The sequence below is a fragment of the Dromiciops gliroides genome, chromosome 4 (genome assembly GCF_019393635.1).
Source record: "Dromiciops gliroides isolate mDroGli1 chromosome 4, mDroGli1.pri, whole genome shotgun sequence".
Classification (NCBI taxonomy): Eukaryota; Metazoa; Chordata; class Mammalia; order Microbiotheria; family Microbiotheriidae; genus Dromiciops; species Dromiciops gliroides.
Window position 1 is genome coordinate 341,319,897 of NC_057864.1, and position 25,502 is coordinate 341,345,398.

A 25,502-nucleotide genomic window follows, 5' to 3' on the forward strand; every position below is an offset into this window, starting at 1 on the left:
AGAGGGCTTGGAATCTGATATTCCAGAAGGCAAAAATGCTAGGATTACAACCAAGAATCACCTACCCAGCAAAAGTGAGTATAATCCTTCTGGAGAAAAAAATGGACACTTAATGAAACAGAAAACTTTCCAACATTCTTGATAAAAAGACTAGAGCTGAACAAAAAAAAAAACTGATTTTAAGAGAAGCATCAAAAGGTAAATAGGAAAGAAAAATCCTAAAGGATAAAATAAATTTAAACTGTTTACATTTTGGGCAGCTAGGTGGCGCAGTGGATAGAGCACCGGCCCTGGAGACAGGAGGATCTGAGTTCAATTCCGGCCTCAGACACTTAACACTTACTAGCTGTGTGACCCTGGGCAAGTCACTTAACCCCAATTGCCTCACCAAAAAAACAAAACCAAAAATAAACTGTTTACATTTTTATGTGGGAAGATAATACTTGTAACTCCTAAGACTTTCTCATCATTACAGCAGTTAAAAGGAGTATACATAGGAGGCACAGGTGTGAATTGACTATGAAGGGATGATAATTTAAAAAAAAAATTTATGGGATCAAAAAGAGAGATGTACAAGGAGAAGGGGGAACAGAGAGCTAGAATGGGGCAAATTATCACACAAAAGAGGTACGGGGCAGCTAGGTGGCACCTCCTGGAATCAGGAGGACCTGAATTCAAATCTAGCCTCAGACACTTGACACTTACTAGATGTGTCCATGGGTAAGTTACTTAACCCCAATTGCCTCACACCCCCCCAAAAAAAAAGAGAAACAAAAGAGATTTCACAGTGAAAGAGAAGATGGGGAGGTGGCAGGCAACACTTGAACCTTACTCTCATCAGAACTGGCTCAAAGAGGTAATAACATACATACTCAATTGGCTATAGAAATCTATCTACAAGGAAGTAGGAAAGAAGGAAAATAAGAAAGGGGAGCAGGAAGAGGGGCTGATAGAAGGGAGGACAGATATGGGGAGGTGGTGGAAAGAAGCAAAGGAGATAAACAGGAGGAAAAAAATAGGTTTGGAGGAAAATACACAATAATCATAACTGTGAATGTGAAAGGGATAGACTCATTCATAAAACAGAAGTGGATAGCAGAGTAGATTAAAAACTAGAATTCTAGGGGCAGCTAGGTGGAACAGTGGATAGAGCACCAGCCCTGGAGTCAGGAGGACCTGAGTTCAATTCCGGCCTCAGACACTTAACATTTACTAGCTGTGTGACCCTGGGCAAGTCACTTAACCCCAATTGCCTTACCAAAAACAAAAAAACAAAAAACAAAACTAGAATTCTAGAATATATTGTTAACAACAAACACACCTGAAGCAGAGACACACACCCTGAGTAAAGTTAAGGTGCTGGAGCTCAATAAAAAAAGCTTCAGCTAAAGGAGAAAAAAAAAAAGCAGGGGTAGTAATCATGATTTCAATAAAGGAAAAGAAAAAAATAGATCTAATTACAAGAGATAAGCTAAAAGGTAATATCAATACTAAACATATATTGGTATAAACACCAAAATTATTATTATTATTTTTTTTTTTTTTTTTGCAGGGCAATGGGGGTTAAGTGACTTGCCCAGGGTCACACAGCTAGTAAATGTCAAGTGTCTGAGGCCGGCTTTGAACTCAGGTCCTCCTGAATTCAGGGCCAGTGCTTTATCCACTGTGCCACGTAGCTGCCCCAACACCAAAATTATTAAAGGAAAAGTTAAATGAATTACAGGAGGAAAGAGACAGTAAAGCTATATTAGATGGGGACCTCAACTTTCTTCTCTGAGAACTAGATAAATCTGACCAAACAATAAACAAAAAAGAAGTTATGGAGATGAATAGAATTTTGGAAAAGTCAGATATGATAGACCTCCGAGAAAAAAAAATTTATGGCAACTCTTTTCTGGTGGAAAAGAATTCAAAATTATGGGGATGCCTCAAAAGTTCAGGTGACACAAATAGGACAATCTGCCAGGCCCATTTCAATTTTAAAATATACCCTTTTAAAAAAAACAACAACTTGCAAGACTGGAGTAAAGCAAGAATATACATCATCACTATCATTTGACACAGTGGTATAAATACTATCTACAGCATAAGACCAAAAGGGAAAAGAAAAAAAAAAAGATTGAGGAAATAAGCATAAGCAAAAGAAAGCAAACTGTTGCTTTTTCCAGAACACAAGATATTCTGTTTTAGAACCCTAAAGATTCGACTAATATTAATTGAAATAATTAATACTCAGCATAGTAGCATACAAAATAAACTTACATAAGTTACGCTTTGTGGTACATTACTAACAGAAAAGGAAGAAACAGAAATAGCATACAAATTTAACCACAGACTATATAAAATATTTGGGATGCCAACGATCCAGACATGCACCAGAATTATAAGAATTATAAAATCTACAGAAATAAAAGCAGACCTAAATAATAAAAAATATTCATTGCTTATGGCTAAGCCAGGGTAATAAAAAAAATGCTAAATTAATTTACTTACCCAGTGCCACAATAATCGAATTACCAAAGGGTTAATTTAAAGAAGTAGAAAGAAATTAAATTCATTTTGAGTTACAAAATGTCGAAAATCTCAAGGGAAATAATGGGGAGCAGGGGAGGTGACTGGGAAGAAGAGGGAGCCTATAAGTACCAAATCTCAAACTATATTAAAATGCAGTATTGATCAGAACTATTTGTTACAGGTTAAAAAACCAGAAAAGTAAATGAGGCAGATGATGTATACAATATACAGAAGCAAAATACTACTATCATACTATTTAATAATCAGCTACTAGATTACTATGTGCCAAAAAGCTCCTTGAAAGTAATCTGGCAGAGATATATGATTTAAATCATTATCTCATGTATACCACAATAAGCTCCAAGTGGACACACAACATAAATATAAAAAGTCATGACATAAACAAACTAGAAAAACGAAAAAGGAAAAACCTTTTTGCCAGCCATGGATAAGGGAAAAGTTATTAACCTAACAAGGAATGGAGAGAATCACAGGAGATAAAATGGGCAATTTTGATGATGGATAACTGAAGAGTTTCTGCATATAAATAAAATCACTGAAGTTAACATTAGAAGGGAAGCAATAAGCAAGGGAAAACCTTTGTAACAAGTGAAAGGTCTGGCATCCAAGATACACAGGAAGTAAATGAAATATATAAGAATAAGAATCATTCCTCAACTGGTAACGGGTGAAAGGATGTGAACAGGCAGTTCTCAAAGGAAGAAACATAAGCTTTCAATCATTAAAAAAAAAAAATATGCTCCAAATTACTATTAAGATATAAATTCAAAGGGGCAGCTAGGTGGCACAGTGGATAGAGTACCGGCCCTGGAGTCAGGAGGACCTGAGTTCAAATTCGGCCTCAGACCCATGACACTTACTAGCTGTGTGACCCTGGGCAAGTCACTTAACCCCAACTGCCTCACCAAAAAAGCTATAAATTCAAATTAAATTAACTCTAAGGTTCTACCTCACATGCATCATGTTGGCATAGACAACAAAAAAGGAAAATGACAATTGTTAGAGGGAATGAAAAGGCCAAGAATAACATGATTAAAATTTTTTTTAAGCCATCTCTCATGAGCATTATTACATAGAGCAGATTCCTAAACCACATGGGAGGTTGAACTATAAGACCTCTAGGGTTCCTTCAAATCCAAATGTCTGGTTCTATGAAGATTAAATTGAAACAAATTAAGAAGTAGGTGTTTCCTTCCTCAACACCTCTGCAGAGGTGGGGAAATCCATGGGGATCAAATTATATTTATGAGATTTTTTTCCCAATATAATGATGAGTTTTGCTGATTTTTATTCATCTTTTTTTTCTTTTTTCTTAATAAAAAAGTCTTAATTATGTGGGATGGCTCTCTGAAAGGGCTACTGGCAGAATATAGGAAAATTTAGGCATTGTAAAACAAAAGATGTCAACATTTACTTTGAAAAAACATTTTAACTAGGTATTCTCATGGTCCTATGTAAAAAAAAATCTATCAAACATCTCTGAGAAGAGTCTGATATCCAAGACACATAAAAAAGAAACATAAAACCAAAAGTTCTTCCTCAATTATGTGGTCAAAAGATGGATATGAACATACAGTTCTCAAAAAAATTGTAAACTATTAACAACTATATAAAAAAAGTTCCAATTCACTAACGGAAATATAAATCAAATCAAATCTAAGGTATCACTCAGAAAATTAGCAAGGATGACAAGAGGGGAATTATGATTGTTGGAGGGGTCAGATAATAAAAGGAACAATGCTCTTATTTATTCTTCATACTCAAAGAGGACCCAAATTATATCACAGCATTGGGTCAAGGTATAGTGTGTTTGACTAGCTGGTCAGTCCAACATAAGATCTGAAGGCTCTACCACAGGTCAGGCACGAATAGTCCATCTGAACATTTGAGGTGGAGATGTCTCTAGATTTGTACATCTCACATTTCCTTTGTGAAACTGCAATTCTGTTTGTTGATAAAGCACAAAGCCTGCTTTTGATGTGAGCATACCACACTAGGCAGTCCTGTGCTAGCATCTCCCATGTCTCACAAGTGATACTAAAAGTTCTTCAGAGAACTTGAGAGTGTCCTTTTAACATTTCTGACCTCTGTGTGAGTGCCTGCCTTGTGCCAGTTCTTTTAGATATATGTGTTTAGTATTCATACTATATGGCCAACCCATTGGAGCTGCATTCTGCAGTAGAGACTGAATACTTGGTAGATAATCTTCAGAATTATCTTGCCAGATAATCTTCAAAATCTTCCTAAGACAATTCAAATAGAAGTAGTTCAATTTTCTGGCAAAGCGCTGGTATGCTGACTAGGTTTCACAGGCAGACAACAACAATGAAGTCAGCACAACAGCTTGACAGATCTTCAGTTTGGTAAGCAGTCTAATACCTCTTCCCTCTTCCCCACTTTCAGAGCCTCACAACAGTTCTGGTAATGAGTGTATTAACCTCATCATCTATATGGAAATCCCTGAAAGTAATCTGTCAAAGTGAATTTATCCACAGCATTCAAAATTTCTTCAATTGCACACATGAATGGCATAGTGCTAGCTGGTGGAGAACCTTTGTTTTCTTGATGTTGACTGTCAGGCCAAAATTAGCACAAGCCCAGAGAATTGATCCATACTGTGTTGCATCTTAGCCTAAAAGGATGCATTAGGACTGTACAATCATCTGCTAACAAAAAGTCATACACCAACTTTCCCTCCACTTTAGTCCAGGCTTTTAGCCTTTTCAAGTTAAATAGTTTACCATCACTGCAGCAGCTGATCTAATACACTGGTCAAACCATTCTGAAAAGTCATCCGTAGCCTTGCCAGAAGGTCTCAAGACACGAAAACACCACCCCAAGAGATTAATGACAAAAAGGAAGGGCTCCTACATACCAAACTATTAACATCAGCATTTGTTTTAAGTAGCAAAAAATGTAGAAAGAAAATAAATGTTCATCAATTAAGAAATGGCTACTAAACAAATTTCAGGCTAGGGACAATTAGTGTTCTGTAAGAAACCATAAATGAGGAATTCAGAATAGCATGGGAAGAAATATGAACTGATATAAAGTAAGCAAAACAAGGAAAATGCAATGACTAAAACTATATATAGATATAAATATCTATAGCTTCTTTGTTACAATGCTTGGGGAGGGGATAAAGGAAAGTATACAGTGGGAAATTTAAGTGATGGAAAAACAAAAAGGTATCAATGTTAGGGTAAGTTTGCAAGTGATATAATGCAGAATCAATCAACCTCAATCACAGACTTTGGCCTAAATGCTAAAAGTACTCTGGAATTATAATGATACTGCATAGGTATAAAGGTTCAGATAGACTGAAGAAACTTGTTCAAGCCTTAAGATTCATCTGTAAATTACCAAGCTCATTCAGAATTGTGTGGCCCTTCAATAAAACGCCTGAGAAAGAGGTGCCCTGGAGGTGGGAAAAAGAAAAGAGAGGCCTCAGCTTTGGCACAGCCAGGTCTCCTTTTGGACTTTTCATCTTATTAGCAGTATCCTAACATCATCTCCAGATCAGCCAGGGACAGCGTCTATTTTGTAAACCAAGAACAGACTAGGCATAGATTCATAGCTCTAAAAAGTCCAACAATGAAATACACCATTCCTTGCCTAAGGAAAATTTCTCAAGAACCTCACAAATGAGAGAAGAAAATTTTCAGCAAATAAGAGGTATAACTTACCACTTCACTATAAGTGCTATTTAAACTGAAGCCCATTTTCCCCTAGTATCTTATGAAATTGTAAAAGAATGTGTCAGAGGCTAGAAGGAGGGAAGGGGACTTCAGCAGCTGTACTGGGAGGAGGGGGTGGAATGGAGGACACCAGTAGATGACTAAGCAGATAGATGGTAGTAGAGAAAAATACCTCAATCCCTCACTATTATCCCTAAAATTTCGCCCAAAATTAATCTATGAGAATGGGAATTGGGATATGAATCCTCAAAGCTTATACAGACCACAGTAAAAAAAAAATTATTTTAATAAAAAACCTATTGCTATTTGTTGTGTAAATCAAGGATTGACCAGGCTGGTTTAGCTTGAAGACTGAAATGAAATCAGTCATTCATAGTCCATCTAACAGTTAACAAAAGGAGATTTACTTAGCCTTAACAGGGAAAAAATATTTAACAAGACCATATTGAGAGAACACCAAGTTTTCACTTGCCTCCGAGTTGTCCCTAGGGGTCAGACAGCCAAGCATTAAAAAGGAGCTGGAGGCTCCTTGTGGCTTGTTGTACTGAAGCGACCAAAAATCTATATCAATAACACAGACCTTTAGTTCCCTGAATCAATTAAGTCTCAAGAACAGTTTTAATACCTTTTAACGAAAAGAAATAGCCTATCTCACATGGTAGGGGACTCCAGCAGATATTCCTAGCACAGTATTCTTCTCCAATATTATTGCAATAGCAAAGGTGAATGGACACAATGAAAATTCTCCTAGCAAAAAATCCGTTTTCTAATTTTCAAAATATTTCTTTCCTTGAGTCATTTTCCAAACACAACTAAAGCATTTTCAAGGTAAAACAATTTTCTACAGCTAAACAATAACAACAGCTAAGAACAGCTAAGTAAAGCTAAGAATGGATAATAGTAGCCATATACACAAAAAAAGAAGTCAGTCAACAATTACACCTTTCTTTTAAAAAAATAGCAGTAGCATGTGGTATTATCTCCAAATCCATACTTGTTATGCCCAATCAGCCTTCAATAATATTTGGGGGGGGGCACCTAGGTGGCACAGTGGATAAAGTACCAGAACTGGATTCAAGAGGACCTGAGTTAAATCAGACCTCAAACACTTGTCACTTACTAGCTGTGTGACCATGAGAAAGTCACTTAACCCACACTGCCCTGCCCCCCCCAAAATACATATATATTCAAATTTTGCCCTTCAATATACAATTATGTCAGGATTTAAGTTTTTTAATCATAATGGTTAAAACCATTATATTTCAAAATCAGTATAAAATATTTAAAGATAATATGTCCTAAAGAATGGCAAACTATTATTTTGTTGTGGCAAACCATGACAAAGAATTCACAAATAAAGATCCTGCTACAGCAAATCCCTTTTCATTAAATTTGGAATTGGTGGTAGATGCCCAAAAGCTAATGTTATGGATAGTACTTCAACAGTATCCCAGCTGTAATGGTAGTTCTTCAGTACCCCAGCTAGAATACAATTTGGAGACTTACAAACCATAATCTTTCAATTACACCTGAAAAAAAAAAAAGACTGATGCTTACACCTTTTAATTTACATCAATACCTTCAGGTACCAAATATAACAAAGGAAAAATTCAAATACAAGATATATTGTATAAAAATTCAACTAAGTGGTAGATGGCAGAGGAAAGGCAGTGAGCTCTCGAACTCATAACACGATCCCTACAAAAAACATCCAAATAATGCCATAGGAAAATGCCCTGAGCAGCAAAACTCACAGAAGAATGTGCTGAAATCATCTTCTAACCAAGAACAGCTTGGAAGGTCAGAAGGAGGGAGCTGCTGTGCTGAGACAGGAATCAAGCCCAACCCCACAGTCACCCTGACACAGATCTAGTCCTAGGAAGGCCTCACCAGAGAAGGAGACCCCCAGAGCCTCTGAATCAGCAGAAGTGCCAGTATTGTCTGGAACTAAGCTCACAGTCTGGTGAGTGAGCTGAGCCCTGGGCAGGGGGGAGACTACAGGGGTCTATGCCAGTGCTGAGGCAGAACTTGGATTTTACACCCCTGCTGGGAACCAGGAGGTAGGCTTGAGTAGCAGTGGCCCAGGTTGGGGAGGGGCACAGGCTCGTCAGAGCTAACAACCACAACACACAAAGCTGGTTGATTAGCAAGTTGGTCTGGGGTCATCTAGGACCAGGAAACAGGCTGGGCAAGTGAAGAACCTGATTCTCCTTAAATCATACCACCTGGGACTTCTTAAGCTTGGGATACTGCAGACTGGAAACAGTGCCCCACTTTAAGGAGCTAAAAGTCAAGTAAAAGAAAGGCAAGATGAGCAGACAGAGAAAGGTGAAGACCATAGAAAGTTTCTTCAGTAACAAGGAAGACTGAGGTGCACCCTCAGAGGAAGATGTCAACATCAGAGCCCCTATATCTAAAGCTTCCAAGAAAAATATGAATTGGTCTCAGGCCACAGAGGTGCTCAAAAAGGATTTTGAAGATAAAATTAGAGAGGTAGAGGAAAAAACGGAAAGAGAAATGAGGGAGATGCAGGAAAGACATGAGAAAAAAGTCAACAGCCTGAAAAGTCAAATTGGCCAAATGGAAAAGGAGGTACAAAAGCTCTCTGATGAAAATAATTGCCTAAGAATGAGGATTGAACAAATGGAAGCCAGTGACTTTATGAGAAACCAAGACACAATAAAGAAAATCCAAATGAATAAAAAAATAGAGGGTGATGTGAAATATCTTCTGAGAAAAACTGCTGACCTGGAAAATAGGTCCAGGAGAGATAATTTTCAAATTATTGGTCTACCTCAAAACCACGATCAAGGAAAGATTTTAGACATCATCTTCCAAGATATTCTCAGGGAAAATTGCCCTGAAATTCTAGAAGAAGAAACTAAAATAGAAATTGAAAGAATCCACTGATCACCTCCAGAAAGAGATCCCAAAAGGAAAACTCCTAGGAATATTATAGCCAAATTTCAGAGCTCTCAGGTCAAGGAGAAAATATTGCAAGCTGCCAAAAAGAAAGAATTCAAGTACTGTGGAGCCCCAGTCAGGATAGCACAAGATCTAGCAGCTTCTACATTAAAGGACCTGAGGGCATGGAATATGATATTCCAGAGGGCAAAGGAATTGGGATTACAACCAAGAATCACCTACCCAGCAAAACTCAGCATAATCTTTCAGAGGAAAAAATGGGACTTTAATGAAAAAAGAAGACTTTCAGATATTTGTGATGAAAAGATCTGAACTGAATGGCAAATTTTACTTTCAAGTACAAGACCCTAGAGAACCATAAAAAAATTAGAGCTGGGGGACATACCTGGGGTCATACAGTGGGCAACTGTCTTGTGTCTGAGGCCGGGTTTTGGCTGGGATCCCCCTGGGTCCAGGGGTGGTGCTTTGTCCACTGTGTCCTTGGCTAGGTGATGACATCTTTAGGGTTAAACTGAGGGGTGAAGGGAATGCACTGGGGGAGGGGGAAGGGTAGAGGTGAACTCCTACATGAAAGAAACAGGAAAAGGCTTATGGAGTGGGAGAAGAGATGGGAGAGGAGCAGGGCAGTAAATGAATTTTACACTCATCAGAAAAGGCTCAAAGACCTGAAACTCAGCAAAGTTGGCTCAAGGAAGGAATAACACATACACACAAACCCAACTGGGTGGAGTAATCTATTTAATCTGCACAGTAAATGAGCCTAAAACTCATCAGAATTGGCTCAAAGACCTCAATCTCATTAGAATTAGCTCAAGAAGGGAATAATGTACACACTCAATTGGGTGGAGTAATCTCTCTAACCCTGCAGGAAACTAGATGGGGAAGGGGATAAAGAGAGAGGGGTGGGGCAGCTAGGTGGTGCAGTGGATAAAGTGCTGGCCCAGGATTCAGGAGTACCTGAGTTCAAATCCGGCCTCAGACACTTGGCACTTACCAGCTTGACTCGGTCTCTCGCCCCAAAGGTGGCCTTCCGCTTTTGGTGAGTTTTATATGGAATATAGACTAAGCCTAGACTTAAGATGATTTGTATTGTATTTCTACTTTCCTATCCTTCTAATCAACATCACCTTGTGACTACCATACAATAAAAGCTCTATCTAGAAAACCAGAAGCTTCTTCCATTTACTAGTCTGGGAGATAAATTAAGGGAAAGGTTAAGTAGGGTAGATTTATGATCTAATATCCAATTTTAATCTCACAGTTTGGCGGCGAGAGACTGAGTCAAGCGCATGGAGTCAAGTGCTGGGAGGACATTGTGCATAGTGACAGCAGTGTTGTTCAGTGAGCAATTGTGAATGACTTAACTACTCTCAGCAGTGTAATGATCCAAGACAATCCCAAGGAACTAATGAGGAAGCTTACTATGCACCCCTATAGAAAGAACTGATAAAAAGAACACTTGTGGATTGTACATATATAACCTGATTGAGATCTTGTGAAGGGGGGAGGAAAGGGAGGGAGAAAAATTTGTAACTCTAAATCTTATGAAAATGAATGTTGAAAACTACCCTTACATGTAAATGGAAAATAAAATAAATGTTTGTTGCTAAAAAAAAAAAAAAAAGGGGGGGGGAAAGAAGGAAGGGCAGAGTGGGGGAGGGGACAGACAGAAGCAAATCCCTTTTGAAAAGTGATAGGATGAAAGAAGATGAATAACAGAATAAATATCATTGGGAAGGGAATAGGATGGAAGGGAAACAGTTAAAAATAGTAATCATGAAAAAGAGAAAAGGGGGGGGAAATTGTACAAAAAATACTTATAGCAACTCTTGGCGGAGGCTAAGAATTGAGAATCAAGGGAATGTCCATCAAATGAGGAATGATGGGAAAAGCTGTGCTATATGATTGCAGTGGAATGGTCTTGTGCTACAGGAAATGAGAAACAGGATGATCCCAGAAAAACCTGCAAAGACTAATGAACATTGATGTATAGTGAAGTGAGCAGAGCTGGGAAGACATTGTGCATAGTGACAGCAGTGTTGTTCAATGAGCAATTGTGAATGACTTAACTACTCTCAGCACTGCAATGATCCAAGACAATCCCAAGGAACTAATGAGGAAGCTTACTATCCACCCCTATAGAAAGAACTGATAAAAAGAACACTTGTTGATTGTACATATATAACCTGGTTGCGATCTTGTGGAGGGGGGAGGAAAGAGAGGGAGGGAGGGAGGGAGAAAAATTTGGAACTCTCAATCTTATGAAAATGAATGTTGAAAACTATCCTTACACATAACTGGAAAATAAAATAAATGTTTGTTGCTGAAAAAAAATTTTTTTAATTTTAAAAATTAAAAATTCAACTTAGTGTATTCTAGTCACATATGAATAAGTCCAACCCACAAAAATTTACTTAGATCTACTTTATTTTTTTAATAATAAACATTTTTATTTATACTTTGGGGTTCCAATTTTTATCTCTCCTTCCCTCTCTCCCCTCCCCCCTCCCTGAGGTGGCAAATAATCAGATATGGGTTATACATGTATGATTATGTAAAACATTACCATGAAAGTGAAAAATAGCATGCTTCAGTCTATTCCACTAATATCAGTTTTTTTTCTTTGGGGGTGGATGGTATGTTTCATCAGTAGTCCTTTGGGATTGTCTTGGATCATTGTATTGTTGTGAATAGTCATGTCATTCACAGTTCTTCATCTTAACAATATTGCTGTCTCTGTGTACTACATTCTCTTGGTTCTGCTCACTTCACAATATATTATTTCATACACGTCTTTCCAGGCCTTTCTGAAGTCATCCTGCTTGTCATTTCTTTTTCTTTTTCTTTTTTTTTGGTGGGCCAATGAGGGTTAAGTGACTTGCCCAGGGTCACACAGCTAGTAAGTGTCAAATGTCTAAGGCCAGATTTGAACTCAGGTCCTCCTGAATCCAGGGCAGGTGCTTTATCCACTGTACTACCTAGCTGCCCCCTTGCTTGTCATTTCTTATTGCACAATAATATTCCATCACCATCACATACCACAGTTTGTTTAGCCATTCCCCAATTGATGGGCATTCCTTTGATTTCCAATTCTTAGCCACCACAAAAAGGGCTGCTTTAAATATTTTTGTACAAAGAGGTCTTTTTCTCTTTTTGAGGATGTCTTTAGGATATAAACCTAGCAGTGTTATTGCTGGATCAAAGAGCATGCACAGTTCTATAGCTCTTTGGGCACAGTTCCAAATTGTTCTCCAAAATGGTTGGATCTTTTTACAATTCCACCAACAGTAGATTATCATCCCAGCTTTCCCACATCCCCTCCAACATCCAATAGTTTCCATTTTTGTTATATTTGCCATTCTGATAGATGTGAGGTGATACCTCAGAGTTGTTTCAATTTGCATTTCTCTGATCAATAATGATCTAGAGCATTATTTTGTACATATATAACCTCTATCAGATTGCTTGTTGTCTTGGGGAAGGGGGAGGAATGGGAAAGAGAAAAATTTTAAACTAGAAATCTTATAAAAACAAATACTGAAAACTATTTATACATGTAACTGGAAAATAATAAAATACTTTTATGTAAAAAAATAAGTAATGATCTAGAACATTTTTTCATATGACTATAGATAGCTTTGATTTATTTTTTTCTGAAAACTGCCTGTTCATATACTTTGAGCATTTATCAACGGGGGAATGACTTGTATTTTTATAAATTTGACTCAGCAAGAAATGAGGCCTTGGGGGCAGCTAGATGGCGCAGTGGTTAAAGCACTGGCCCTGGATTCAGGAGTACCTGAGTTCAAATCTAGCCTCAGACACTTAACACTTACTAGCTGTGTGACCCTGGGCAAGTCACTTAACCCCCATTGCCCCGCCAAAAAAAAAAAAAAAAAAGAAATGAGGCCTTTATCAGAGGTATTTGTTTCAAATATTCTTTCCCAGTTTTCTACTTCCCTTGTAATCTTAGTTACATTACTTTTGTCTGTGCAAAAACTTTTTAATTGTATATAATCAAAATTATCTATTTTACATTTAATTTTATTCTCTATATCTTCTTTGGTGCTGAATTCTTCCCCTGCCCATAAATCTGACAGATAAACAATTCCATACTCCCTTAATTTGTTATGGTATCATCCTTTATGTGTAGATCATGTACCTATTTTGACCTTATTTTAGTATATGGTGTGAAATTTTGGTCTATACCAAGTTTCTGCCATACTGTTTTCGAGTTTTCCCAGCAGTTTTTGTTAAATAATGAGTTTTTGTTCCAAAAGCTTGGATCTTTGGGTTTATCATATACTAGATTACTATAGTGTGATTTTTAGCTATTCTATTCCACTGATCTACCTATTTCTTACCAATTTAGATCTAGTACTGCTAAACCACCACCTTCTTTCCTATTAGATCTACTTTCTATAAGAGAAAAGAGAGATGAAACTCTCACTTAGCCAAGAGTGAGGGAACACCAAGGACAGCAAGTGAACAAAGGTATATATTTTCTGATTGCTAAATCTGTGACTTTTATTTTGTTATGTCCTTTCTTTCCCTTTCACTAATAAAGTGAATTATCATTCTATTTTTAGTACTCAGGGTAAGCCATTGTGATGTGCCAAAATTAGGTCACATTGGCCTAAACCAGTGGGGAACTGCCTCCAATAGATGATTTGGAATACAGTCCTTGGCACAATGATCTCATAATTCTTTTATTTGGGGGGGGGGGATAAGGGTTAAATGACTTGCCCAGGGTCACACAGCTAGTGTCAAGTGTCTAAGGCTGGATCTGAACTCAGATCCTCCTGAATCCAGGGCTGGTGCTTTATCCACTGCACTACCTAGCTGCCCCTCTCATAATTCTTTAGAGACAGTACTCAAGAAGGAAAAATCCTCAAATGCCAGAATATTCCCACATGGGTACCTGGGACAGATATTCAGTTACCCAATTATTATGTATCCTGTGGAGTAAATCCAATCAAAAAGACCAGGAAGACTAAAGATATGGATGAAAAGAGCATTACAAGGAATACAACCCTCTAGCTATTTCTCAAGGTTTAAAAACAAATTAATAGACAAACTCTAGAAAGTGACAGGTGCACAGATGATGACAGGGACTAGTACCCACTTTTTTTTTTTGGGGGGGGCAGGCAATGGGGGTTAAGTGACTTGCCCAGGGTCACACAGCTAGTAAGTGTCAAGTGTCTGAGGCCGGACTTGAACTCAGGTACTCCTGACTCCAGGGCTGGTGCTTTAACCACTGCGCCATCTAGCTGCCCCTCTAGTACCCACTTTTTAACAATCCATAAGATCCACTTTCCACCACCCACTAAGTAAGAGATAATGACCAAGAGTCAGCAAGGTGTTGAGTTGCCTATTAACATCTCTCAGAGGAATATAAAGATACTTGCCTAGTCATTAACACCAGATTAATCTGTTGAGGACTGCAGGGCATAAGGGAAAAGGTAAGAAGGGAATGAAGGCCAAGTATAAATCCAGTTGTTAGAGACAATGTAATGAACTGTTCAAAATTTTGTTTTATGCCCATCTCCTAAAGAAAACAGATCAGAGAAATTATTATTTTCATAACGTCTCATACAGGAAAAACCAGTTCAGAGACAGACAGGAAAAACATAGTACCAGTTTATTTGTCCCAAGAACAAGCAAGCAGGCATGAATCATGAAGAAACTCCTTCCAAAAAAGGAGCTCAAAGATGCCTTTTTTTGTGAAGATATATAAACAGGGTGTTATCAGTTTCATCATAATGATACAAATCAACTTAAAAGCCAATACTATGACAAGAATGTATGGTTTACAAACCAGTTTAACAATTTCAACTAAAATAAGAATGTATGAAATACAAATCAGTTTAATAATTTCAACTATAACAAGAATGTATGAAATGCCAATAAGTTGGATAGTTTGGCTTTGGAAACACTATGATAAAATTGTTTGAATTCAAAAAGGGGTTGGGCAAGGACAAGAATGCCCAGATGTTTTTACAAGATAGGGACTTACTATCCTGGGGAAAGAAGTCAGCAGATAGGGACTTATCTGCTAGCTATCTGAATTCAGTTGGAGTTCAGTTGGAGGGCATTTTGATTTTATTAATCCAGGGTTTCATAAAATCTTTTTGGGTAGTAAGGCAGCTCCATCAAATTCAGGTGGTCTATACATTCATGATAAAATAACAAAGGTGCCTTCCACTGACTGACTGCTTCAGCTATCAGACAACACAACATGCATTTTAAAATTTTCAAAGTTCCTCAGCATACTAACACTTGACCATCCACCAGCTGCTACACTCTCAAAAACGTTAAATCACATTAACAGAACCCCAGTAGGATGATCCAACTCTGTTCCAATGGAAAAATATGGTCAAAACAAATGCAGTAGCCAAAAAAGGGGAGATTTCACCCAGAAACTAAATTAGAGCAATGGACTGAGCCCAAACAGGAACTAAGTTCATGGAGGAATGGCATTTCTAGGCTATATCTACAAAAACATCAAGACATAAATCACTCTATCCCCAGAAACCTGACCACCTTCCTAGAAGGAAGAAATGATCTAAAACCCCCTAATAGGGGCTTGGCTCATATGGAGTCCCAATTAAGCTTTACTTATAATGAGCACTGGGGTAGTTCAGAAAACAGTTGACAGTCTTGTTCACAAACACAGAGAGGGCAGATTTAAGTACTAGTCAGGATGGCAGGGAGCCAAGATGGCAGAGAAAAGGCAGTGAGCTCTCGAACTTATAACACGATCCCTCCAAAAAACATCCAAATAATGCCATAGGACAATGCCTGGAGCAGCAGTCCCACCTGGGACTTCTGAAGCTTGAGATACTGCAGCCTGGAAATAGGACGGCAGGGTAAAGAAACTCCTAGGAAAAGCCACCTATTAAAAGAAAGGAGAACCTGTCCCCATGACATTTCTTGGCAATGGAGGGGGTAGGTGTGAATGCCCCACCTACCACTGGTACCTCTGCATCTAAAGCCAAAAAGCTACAAGGAGAATTATGGTCCATGGGGCATGTAACCATGCCCCTACATATGGCCAATTCTAGTCCAGTCAACAACAAAAGGCCTTACTCAGGGACATGGTATGACACATTGAGGAAAAAGAACAAGTCTTCAACTCAATTACTGGATCCAAGCTTTAAAAATCATAAATCCATGGCCTACCACATAAAAGAAGGGATTCAAGGAGTAAATATTTTGAAAGTAAAAATCAGACCCCAAGTAAAGCTAAATTCTTACCCACTGCCTATGATGGGGATTCCCTCTTTTTATAATGCCTCAGTAAGTGCTCCAGGTATGAGAGGGACTCCCAGAAGGCAATGTACCTCATAGCCCAACCCAGGAATTCTTCTGAGACAGTCACTATCAGATCAGGGGATGTGGACTTAGCTGCATTTAACCCCAGAGTGGTTCCTCCCTGAAATTCTACTGAGGTCCCACTGAACCTCAGCTTCTAGGCCACCCTCCACCCCTAAATCCACCTTCAACAGATCCAGTAATGCTCCAGATCAGATAACAAAAGGTACTTCCCAGAGCAGTCATTAGGTCTGGATCCAGGCACTCTCTCCAGCCACCTAAAATCAAAGTACTATTGCCTGAGTCTGCCCAGGAGGGCTTCCTAAGCCCCCCAGACCAGCCACTCAATTGCACTCCAGACAACTGACTACCTAAAACTCCACAACCATTTTCTTGCACACAAATCTCCCACCTTCTTTCCAACTACACAGTGCTGCCCCAACCTCTTTCCAAAGCACACAATGTTGTCTGATGCCCTGAAACAAGTCTACTCCTGGATGAAGATGGAGAATAACCAGCCTGAACTCATTCCTCAATTTGGGCTTTAGATGCAGAGGTACCAATGGTAGGTGGGACATTCCTCAATGATAAATATAATCCCAGGGCAGCTAGGTGGTGCAGTGGATAGAGCACTGGCCCTGGAGTCAGGAGTACCTGAGTTCAAATTCGGCCTCAGACATCTAACACTTACTAGCTGTGTGACCCTGGGCAAGTCACTTAACCCCAATTGCCTCACTTAAAAAAAAAAAATCCCAGCCCTTTATTCCCTTCCCATCCCAGATATTCTGAACTCTGGTAGCCATTAAACTGCCATTATCCAAACTCCCCATCTATACCCCTGCTGACCATTCCCTTATTTCTATCCCACTCAAACAAACCCCACCAACATCCCATTCAAAAACTGCCCAAGGGGGGCAGCTAGGTGGCACAGTGGATAAAGAACCGGCCCTGGATTCAGGAGGACCTGAGTTCAAATCCGGCCTCAGACACTTGACACTTACTAGCTGTGTGACCCTGGGCAAGTCACTTAACCCCCATTGCCCTGCAAAAACAAACAACAAAGACAAAAAGTGCCCGAGGGGGCAGCTAGGTGGCATGGTGGATAAAGCACCAGCCCTGGATTCAGGAGGACCTAAGTTCAAATCCAGCCTCAGACACTTAACACTTAGTAGCTGTGTTACCCTGGGCAAGTCACTTAACCCTCACTGCCCCGCCCAAAAAAAAACCAAAACTGCCCAAGCCTTTCACTCTGCTCTCTGGAATCCCTGCTCCATAGGTAACAAATCAGCTTTCATCCTAAACCTTTTCCTTTTCCGGGTGTTCCCATCTTTCTTCACTTACCGAGACATGGCTCCCTCCCTGTCTAACCTTTCTGGCAACGGTTGCACTTTCATTAGTTCATACCATACCCAACCCCCCTCTTATCACTGACTGTGATGGAAGAGTCTAAATACTTTAAATACTGTCCCCATTGCCCATTTGTAGACTCTCCCTCTACCCCCATCACTCAGTAATTTCCCCTCTTTTGAGGTTGATTCAATTTATATTCATCATTCAATCAAGGTTCTGGTAGCTGCTACACACTGACTTCTAGGACATTCTCCTTCCTTCTTCAATGAGTTCAGCTCCTGGCTCACAGTCTCTCTCCAACTCCTGCCCTCATGGTAGGGACTTCAAAATAGATATAGATTCTCTCTTAAACACCCTTAACTTCCCAGTAACTCAACTTGCTCAATTCCTATGGCTTACTCCTTCCACCCCACCACAGCTACACAAAGGTCAGTCTTGATTTTGCCCTCACCCACAAATGAAACACTCTGATGTTCAAGAACTTTAAAATTCCTTTACCTGACCACAATTTGTTATCATTCCACTTCTCCCTCTGCCTTGCAAACCCCAAATCTGTTCTTTGTCCTCACAATATTCTCCAATCCCTCCACTCCTCAGTTCTTTCCCATGCCCTTGCTCTTACACTGGCCACACTTTAAACCGTCCTTTTCTCTCAAGTCCCTTGCCCCCTGATCCTGCCAAAGATTTTATGCTGTTAAGCCTCAACCTTGGATTACTTCCACTATCTGCAGCCTTAACTCCTACTGACATACTTCAGATGAAGGCTGTACAATAGGTGCCACCAGGTTCTCTCCGTTCACTCTCTTCTCATTCTCTACAATGTGGCTCCTGACTTCATCATTCAACTGAAATTGCTCTCTCCAAAGTTACTAATGATCTCTAAATTGCCAGATCTAATGAGTTCTTCTCAATCTTCATGCTTCTTCTTCTTCTTTTTTTTTTTTTTGCAGGCAATGGGGGTCAAGTGACTTGCCCACGGTCACACAGCTAGTAAGTGTCAAGTGTCTGAGGCCGGACTTGAACTCAGGTACTCCTGAATCCAGGGCCGGTGCTTAACCACTGCACCATCTAGCTGCCCCAATCTTCATGCTTCTTAACCTTTCTGCAGCCTTTCACTCTGTAGACCACTCTCTTCTCTCTACATTTACATGACCCTACTCTCTCCTTGTTCTCCTCCTAACTGATTGACCATTCCTTTTTAGTCTCCTCTCCTAGTTCTTCATCCAAGTCAGGCCAATCAACTGTGAGTATCCCTCAAGGTTCTCTTCTCCCCCCCCCCCACCTTTTTGGTTTGTTGTTTTGGTGAGGCAATTGGGGTTAAGTGACTTGCCTAGGGTCACGAAGCTATTAAGTGTAAAGTGTCTGAAGCTGGATTTAAACTCAGGTCCTCCTGAATCCAGGGGAGGTGTTCTATCCAATACACCACCTAGCTGCCACTTCTCCTTCCCTTTTATTTTGCCTGGTGATCTCATCCATCAACTCTCATGGATTTACCCATTATCTATATGCAAGTGCTGTTCCTCTGACTTATAGCAGCACACCTCCAATTTCTTTTCAGCCATCTCAAACTGCATGTCTAATAGGCATCTTAATAAATCCAAAATTAAGCTCATTATCTTTCCTCAAAAACTCTCCCTTCTCCCTAACTTCCCTATTACCGTCAAGGGTACTAGCATCCTCCCAGTCAGTCAAGGCTGGCAAGCTGCATATTCTCAGCTCCTGACTCAACTCTCAGACCCATATCCAATCAAATGCCAAGTCCTGTCATTTCTACTTTCAAATATTAACCCCCTCCGATCCTCTGACAGGGCCAACACCCTGACACCGGTTCCCATCACATTATACCTTGACTTTTCAAATACTCTGCTAGTTGATCTCCATGTCTCCAGTCTTGCCTCACTCCAGTCTAATCCCTACTCAGCTGTCAATCTGATGTTCCTAAAGAGTTTAGGTCTGACTATGTCATTACCTGCCTTGCAATCAACTCCAATGGCTCCCTGTCACCTCCAAAATCAAATTTAAAATCCTGTTTACCTTTTATATACCTTTTATAACCTGGCCCTTTTCTTCTTTTCCAGTCTTTTTACATCTTACTCACCTCCATGTACTCTTTGATTTAATGATACTAGTCTCCTTGCCATCTCACACACAAGACACTCCAAGTCCTGACTCCAAATGTTCTTACTGGCTGTCTCCCAATGACTGAAATTCTCTCCCTCCTCAGACCCACCTCCTGACTTCCCTGTATTCCTTCAAGTCTCAGTTAAAGCCCCATCTTCTACAGGAAGCCTTTCCCAATCTTCCTTAACTTTAGTATTTTCCTTTTGAAAGTATTCCCAATTTCTATTGCACATATCTTGTTTGTACATAATTGTGTGCATGTCATCTTTCCCATTAAACATGGGAACCTTAAAAACAGGGGCTGTGTTTTGCCTTTCTTTTTATCCCCACTGCTTAGTATGGTGTCTGGCACAGAGGAGGTGCTTAGCAAATGTTTGTTAACGTGACTTGAACATTCTCTTCCTTCTTCAAACATACCCCATGTCTTTTCCATTCTTAAAAAAAAACCTTCACTAGAAAGACAAGAAAGAAAGATAGAGAGAGAAAAAGAAATCAATCAATCATGCTGTCTCCAGCTCCCTTACTCAAATCAATTCCTTGGAAAAAGCTGTCTCAACTCACTACTTCCATCTTCTCTCCTGTCAGATTTGCCTTTGGCAATCTGGCTTCTGAGCTCATCACTCAAATGAATCTGCTCTCTCCAAAGCTTCCAATGATCTCTGAATTGCTCAGCATAATGGTCTTTACTCAGTCCTCATCCTTCTTGACTAGTGAATTTGATGCTGGTGACCACAATTTGAAAAGCACAGTGACTGGCAAATAGTAGTGCTTAATGAAATAATTATTATCTTATTTTCTTCCTCTTATTCCCCTCTGGGGATTATAGTACAATCAGGTTAAATATATTTCCACATTAGTCATGTTGTGAGAGAAGAATCAGAACAAAAGAGAAAAACCACAAGAAAGAGGAAACAAACAAAAAAAAACCCAAAAAGTGAAAATAATACATTTCACTCTGCATTCAGACTCCATAGTTTTGTTTTGTTTTTTCTGGATATGTAGGGTATTTCCCATCATGAGTCTTTTGGCACTGTCTTGTATTATTGTATTGCTGAGAAGACCACAGCTGATCATCACACAATGTTGCTGTTACTGTGTACAGCTCTGCTGGTTCTGCTCACTTCATTCAGCATCACTTCATATTAAGTCTTTCCAGGTTTTTCTGAAATCTGCCCGGTCATCATTTCTCTTCCCTACCCTCACGCCCCACCCCCTGCCCCAGGGTAATGAGGGTTAAATGATTTGCCCAGGGTCACATAATGTCAAGCATCTGAGGTTCAAACTCAGGTCCTCCTGAATCCAGGGCCGGGTTTTATCCACTGCCACCTACCTGCCCCCTGGTCATCATTTCTTATAACACAACAGTATTCTATTACATTCATATAACACAACTAGTTCAGCCATTCCTCAACTGATGGGCATCCCCTCAATTTTCAATTCTTTGCCACCACAAAAAGAACAGCTATAAATATTTTTGTACATGTAGGTCCTTTCTCCATTTTTATGATCTCTTTAGGATCCAGACCTAGTAGTGGTATTACTGGGTCAAAGGGTATACAGTTTTATAGCCCTTTAGGCATAGTTCCTAATGGCTCTCCAGAATTGGTGTATCAGTTTGGCCAATCCTTCTTAAATCTCCTTTGCTGGCTTTTCATCTACATCTGCTCCCTAACTATAGATGTTCCCTAAGGTACTGTTCTTCCTTAGGCCCTTTCTTCTTTTCCCTCTACACTCCTGCTTTTGTTAACTTCATCAGCTCCCATGGCTTTAATCATCATCTCTATACAGATAATTCACAGAGAGATATATACATATGTAACTGCATTCTCTCCCTTGTACTTTAGTCCCACATCACCAATTACCTATTAGACATTTCAAGCTAGATGACACCTGAAACTCAACATGTCCCAAATTAAACTCATCTTTTCTCCCAAACCCTCCCCTTTTTCAAACTTAGCTTTGTCTGTCCAAGACATCTTTCTTACCATCTTTCCAGTCTCCCAGGTTCATAATCTCACAGTCCATCCTAGACTTCTCATTTTCCCTCTTTACCATATGTATACAGTTGCCAAATCTTAACCATTTCTATCATCTCAGCATCTTTCATACAACTCCTTTTCACGAACACAACTAACACCAGAGAGTTCAAACTCTCATTGCCTCTCATTTCCATTATTGCAAAAGCCTCCTAAATGATCTCTCTACTTCAAATCTCCTATCATTTCAGTCCATCCTATACACCTGCTGCTAAAATAGTTTTCCTTACTTTTTATTGCCTCTAGGATCAAATACAAATCCCTCTGTTAAGCTTTTTTTTGGGGGGGGAAGGCAATTGAGTTTAAGTGACTTGCCCAGGGTCACACAGCTAGTAAGTGTTAAGTGTCTAAGGCTGAATTTGAACTCAGGTCCTCCTATATCCAGGGCCGGTGCTCTATCCACTGTGCCACCTAGCCATCCCAGTTAAGCTTTTAAAGCCCTTCACAACCTGGCTCCAATCTATCTTTTCCACCCTCATTTGACACATTAACAGCCCTGAAAACACTCTAAAATCCAGCTAAAATAAGCTGTTCTCTGTTCTTCACACATGATGACACTATACTTTTGCACTGGCTGTCCCATACACCTGGAATGCACTCATAGTTCTCCCCCTTTCCTTTAAAGTGAAGCTCAAACAACATCTTTTAATGGGAACCTTTTTGATTTCCCCCAATTGCTAGGGTCATCCTTCCCAAACTACCATCTACTCACTTTATTTTTTGCTGCTATTTTTTATTTATATTGTATATACTTGCCGATTCCATTAGAATATAAGTTCCTCACATGCAGGGATTGCTACTCTTCATACTTGTATTCCCAACACATTGACTGTCTTACGCTTCTTTAATCATATATAGGAAATACTTTATTAAATACTTATTTCCCATTCGGAAAGCCTAAATTGTATATTTTTAATTTTGGAAAATCAAGATAAACAATAGAAAATACTTTCAATAATTTTTATCACTAGCTATAAACAAAGTGGGATAAAGGTGGATAGACTATCATATCTGAACAACTGATTAAAGAAGTGTAAGATAATCAATTCATATGTATATTTCCAAGAAAAATTGTACCAAAATATGTCTAACCTACCCAGGAATACTTTATGGAGAATGGAATACCTTTCTTTTTTCTTTTTTTTCCTGTTTGTCAAATCTTTATTGGGTAATTTATTGGGTAACGAACAAGGCAGGCAGGGTCCAGTCTAGTCCTTCTTGGCAGCGGCCTTCCTCATGGCAGCCAGGACGCTGCTGAGCTCCTCTCTCTTCCTCTTGGCTCAGGTGTGAGTTCCCACCCTTTTTGTGATGAACTTTAGGGCTCGCTTATCCTTGGAGACCTTTAACAATTCCATGACCCACCTCTCATAAGGGGCAAACCCACACCCCTCCCGGATCATATCTCACACAAACTTGGTGTGTTTGGTCAAGCACACAGTGACTTTGAAATATTCTTGGTAACTTTGTGGCCCATGGGGTAGCAGATGGCCATGGCTGCGGCATGACTGTAGCCTTAACGGCAGCCATAACAGAAGGCTGGAGTTACCTTTCTTAAAAAGTGTGCTGTCAGGGGCAGCTATGTGGTGCAGTGGATAAAGCACAGGCTCTGGATTCAGGAGTACCTGAGTTCAAATCCAGCCTCAGACACTTGACACTTACTAGCTGTGTGACCCTGGGCAAGTCACTTAACCCCCATTGCCCCGCAAAAAAAAAAGTGTGCTGTCCATGAATTTTCCAAAAAAAGTTTTTAAACCAGTTTCAAGAATTCACAGGAATTAATATCTCCAACTGGCATTTAAAAGTCAAACTCTCTAAAATATAAAAAGTATTAACCAGAATAAAGATTTCAAAATCTATTAGTCATATTTAATAATTTGTAAAAAAAAAAAGTAATTAAGACCTACATAAAAAATATTTTATGTGTCCCACTACCCCTCACAGGAAAAAAGGAAAAAGAACCCAAGAGAAAAGTACTGAATTTCCAAAGGACAAGAAATTAACATATTTACTATCAAAATAAAACTTTCTGACACATTCTTTATATATTAAAATTTGAAGGACAGTCTTCCTGTAGTAAAAATACTTACCCTTAAGTTAGTCATGATCCAGACTATTTCTCAATTAAATATGAAAAACTATTCCAGTAAAGATAGTATAAGAAATTCATGGTAAACACTACGTATCACAATAGCCCTATCTTTTTTCCTAATTATTTATAATCAAGCATAATAAAGATATGCTATTAGTTAAGGGCAGAAATCAAGATATTCAATATGTCCAGAGACTTAAAGATAATTTCATCTTATAAGAATTTGGATATCATATGTAAGGACACTATTTAATTTTAGTATTTTTGCTGTCCTTCCTGAAAAGCAACATTAAATCATGGCACCCAACCCAGCACACACACACAATAACACCAGAAGGCAGCACTCCTCTTTACCTTCTGCTGAATATTCTGCTACCTCCAAGGCTTGAGGTCCATACAGGAAGCCCTTCTGGAATCTACGAACACAGCAGAGGCAAAAGGCAGAGAAGTTTATGTAGATTTGTTCTACTTCCCAAAACATAAAATGCCAAATGCCTATTACAAGTCTACACATCTTCCCAAAAAAATTAGGGTTAGGTTTGACAACATGCAAACCAAAACTGTATTAGTAACATCCAGATATTACATTTCATTCAGTTAATGAATTGAATTTTAAAATATTAAAAATTTGGACCTGTTCCACCTGACAAAAATGATTGCTCCAGGTATAAGAAAATTTATAATCACAAAATATAAATGTAGATATCATAAATAGATTATGATAGTCAATTATAATAATATGGGAAAGATTTAAATATAAAACTTTTCAAAAACCCTTGTTCCCAAAGTGAAACAAGTTTGACGGTCTCCTAAGACCTATATTCGCCTTTTTCTAAGACTTTTCAAGGTCAATAAAAAGCTAGAAAGGAGGGAAGACATCTTCCCAGTAAATGTTCAAAAGATCATATTGTTTAAACAATCATTCCCTCCATCTTTTTATGTACCTTCAATTTCTCCATTTGTAATGGCCCCTTTCCATCTGTATACAAACATACTGAGGGTCTTCCCAATCTTAAAAAAAAAAAAAAGTTTTCTAAGCCATCTAGAATGAGACAACAGCAGGTGGGGGGAAAAAATCAGAGGACCTAAGTTCCAATTTTAGCCCTGATACTTATTAGCTATATGATCCTAGCCTCAGTTTCCCCCTCCCCTGTAAAATGGAGATAATATTTGCACTGTTTACATTTCCGGGCTGTTTTAAGAAAAATATTTTGTCAAGTTTATGTATTAAGGGGTCTGTGCTGTGAACAAGGTTTCAATCTAGAAAACATGTACCAGGTCTAGCTTCCGCTATCCACTTTCCTTTAAGAAGCCTTTCCTTGTATCCCTCCCAATCGAGAATGTTTTGTACCCTGACTTGATACTTTGTACCTTTCTAATACACTTCTGCATTATTTTGTATAATATATATACATATGCCAATTCTCCCAGTAA

The 25,502-nt window shown here is 39.0% G+C and overlaps 1 protein-coding gene across 4 annotated transcripts in view; it reads right to left on the reverse strand.

Moving 5' to 3' along the window:
- The window catches only part of CDK19 (cyclin dependent kinase 19), a 193,094-nt gene that overhangs the window by 133,196 nt on the left and 34,396 nt on the right, over positions 1-25,502 (reverse strand). Inside the window, exon 2 of one of the 4 annotated variants that reach the window (XM_044002102.1) lies at positions 24,423-24,484. The exons of the other annotated variants lie outside the window; for them this stretch is intronic. The gene's annotated coding sequence lies outside the window, so the exon portion shown is untranslated. The remainder of the gene's footprint in view (positions 1-24,422; positions 24,485-25,502) is intronic. 4 annotated transcript variants of the gene reach the window in all.